A 2589-nucleotide genomic window follows, 5' to 3' on the forward strand; every position below is an offset into this window, starting at 1 on the left:
TGCATAGAAAACCTAACAACCCTACAAAATTTCATATGTTTAGAAGCCTTGTGTGCACAATTCACTGTAAAACGTGAATTTAAACAATTTACGATAATGTTTTTTATGTTACATGTAGAGCTGTTCAACTCTCAAGCAAAGGTATGTTTATGAAGACTTGGCCTCAGTTGCTTCCATGAACATCAGGATGAAAACTATATGTTTAGAACAGCATAATTTTACTAACTAAACTTGGCATCTGTTACTTCCATGAACATCATGATGAAAATATATACATCTGGAACAGCATAACTTTGCTAACTATACAACATGGCTCAAGGAAGAGAAGCCATGCCTGGGATGTATTTGCATGTCACGGATGGCACATTACATATTATACCGGCCTGCCCTAGCAGCTATCATGTTAATTTGTGTTTGTGCTTGAGCTGCTCTCACCTTTCCAGCCATTGCTTTATAAAAAAACTGTTCCCTGGCAAGAGTCCGAACATGTTTCAAATAGGCATCCACGGGCACTGCTCCTTCTTGCACAGCTCTATCCAAAGAGTACAAAATGTCCTCAATTGCAAGGTCTGCAGTTGTACTATCAAGCAATTGCTTTGAAAGAGCATCACAGGGCTCGAACACATCATCAATCTCAAACTCTGTGTTTATCTTTTTGTTTGATTGAAGCCATGTCTCCAGGACATCTGTGTTCGTAAGAACAATTTGCAACTGCTGCTCAAGAGCCTCCTTCTCATGTTGCAGTTCACAAAGGCCCTGCTTACATTGGTCTTCTTTTTGCCTCAACAAACCTTGGATGGAGACAAGTTTGTCCATGTCCATCTCCTTCTTCTTTCTAACCTCACCTATATCATGCTGCGTCCGCTCCACAAGGGTGTTGATGGCATTTCTTCTGAAAGCACCCAATGAAGGGTCCATGTGGGCTGACAACGGCAGTGGTGGTGAGGGCGGCCGTGGATGTGTGTAAGGTGTGTAAGGATGACGTTGTGACATGGCAGGTGATGGGCCAATGGAAGAAGATGGTGGCTGAGGGTGAGCTGCGCCTGCTCCAACATGTGCCGGATGCATGTTCTGATATGAACTATTAGGGGGGGTAGTACGGATGGGGGGTTTTGAATACAAGGGAGGGTCTTGGCCAAAAATCAAACTAAGGCCTCTGACAAGCTCAACAAGGGTAGAGCGGTGGAAGGCCCAGCCTTGCAAGTAAGGCACGGAGATCAAGCCAGATGGGTCCACGTGTCGGTGGGGCTGTTTGATGATCATGTCACGGGTGGGGGTAACAAAGGCAAGGGGGCAACACTTGGGGTAGCCCTCGGGGAGCCAGATGGTGACAGGGATGTTGTACATTACCTCGAGGTAGTACATGGGTATGGTGCCCACGGCCTGCAGGAGGGTGGCTGTAGTTCCATCATTGTGTGTGAAGGCGTCAGTTTTGATCTGCAGGCTCGGGAACTCTTCCAGAAGGCTGATGAGGTGAAGTCTGATGCTGAGCTTGACGCCTTCTTCGTATGGGAGCGAATTTGGCCCTCCCTGTGGTAGCACTGTGTTCAGAAACTGCACCGATTCGTGAGGAGACGAAGTGCCCAAGTTGGGCGGCATCGCAAAAATTAGACCCTCCTCTTTGATCAATCGCAATGCGTACACCACACTTGAGAGGATTCTTCATACAATTTCTTCTGTTGTGGTTATGCTTTTTATACGCGTTTCTTCTCTTAAGCCACGGCTTCACACTAGTACCTACTACCTATGCAGCTTACAATTAATTGTGACCCGATTAACACCATTTTCCCACGGGCTTCGTTCAAACTTCACTCTGCAAGTTGCATTCAATGTGGACGCTTTGGACTCAACTTTGGATGACAGGGCGTGCGATGCATGAGTCCCCATAGGACCATGACCGGGGCATGCAAACAATGCTCAATAGCTTGCAAAATGCTTGTGAAGCGAATGTAGCGGCCATAACTTGGTGCCCCTAGATTTCCTTAAGCAAGATCTACCTACGTGAAGCGGTCATCAACTATCGGTCGTGTCATCGTCCTTAAATCAACTCCTTTTTGTACATGTTTTCAACCCTAGTGAAAGCCATCGCAAACTAATTGCATGCAACAGTTGTCACTAGTCGCACGCAGCCATGTGTCAACAACCATGCAACAAGACGTCAATGCATGCAGCTTCTATGTGCCATCCACTTGAAAACACCACACCATGCAACTGCACTGCAGCATCAAGCGCCTCATACAATCCCACTTGAGCCTTGCTTCTCCGTGCACAATAGCTCGAAGCTCTCCTATTCCTGCTCATGTTCCCACCATGGAGTCTTCACAAGGCATTGAGCACGACCTCAATGAGCCATGGGGTTCCTACAAGTTGGGAGGTGAATACATCCTCTCCACACATGACATAAACATGTCCCTAGAGGTTCATGCCGAGGCATTCTCTAGCCCTCTTGTAGGGTCGCTTGTGTTGGACTTAGAGGACTCTCTTCATGGTAGAGGTTGAGGGATGTCTTGAATTTTCCTTTAAAGTTATTCCCGCTCTCTCAGCTCCCTGTATATTCAGCGGGGCAATACTCACATGCGATGATGGAGG

At 46.9% G+C, this 2589-nt stretch overlaps 1 pseudogene across 1 annotated transcript; it reads right to left on the reverse strand.

The window, feature by feature from the left end:
- Positions 1-216: 216 nt before the first annotated feature.
- Positions 217-1684, reverse strand: LOC147641634 (protein ELC-like pseudogene; annotated as a pseudogene). Its single transcript, XR_015265532.1, has one exon. The product of XR_015265532.1 is annotated as a protein ELC-like pseudogene (transcript).
- Positions 1685-2589: the final 905 nt, after the last annotated feature.

The sequence above is a fragment of the Cibotium barometz genome, chromosome 1 (assembly GCF_041138505.1).
Source record: "Cibotium barometz isolate CiBa-2024 chromosome 1, ASM4113850v1, whole genome shotgun sequence".
Classification (NCBI taxonomy): Eukaryota; Viridiplantae; Streptophyta; class Polypodiopsida; order Cyatheales; family Cibotiaceae; genus Cibotium; species Cibotium barometz.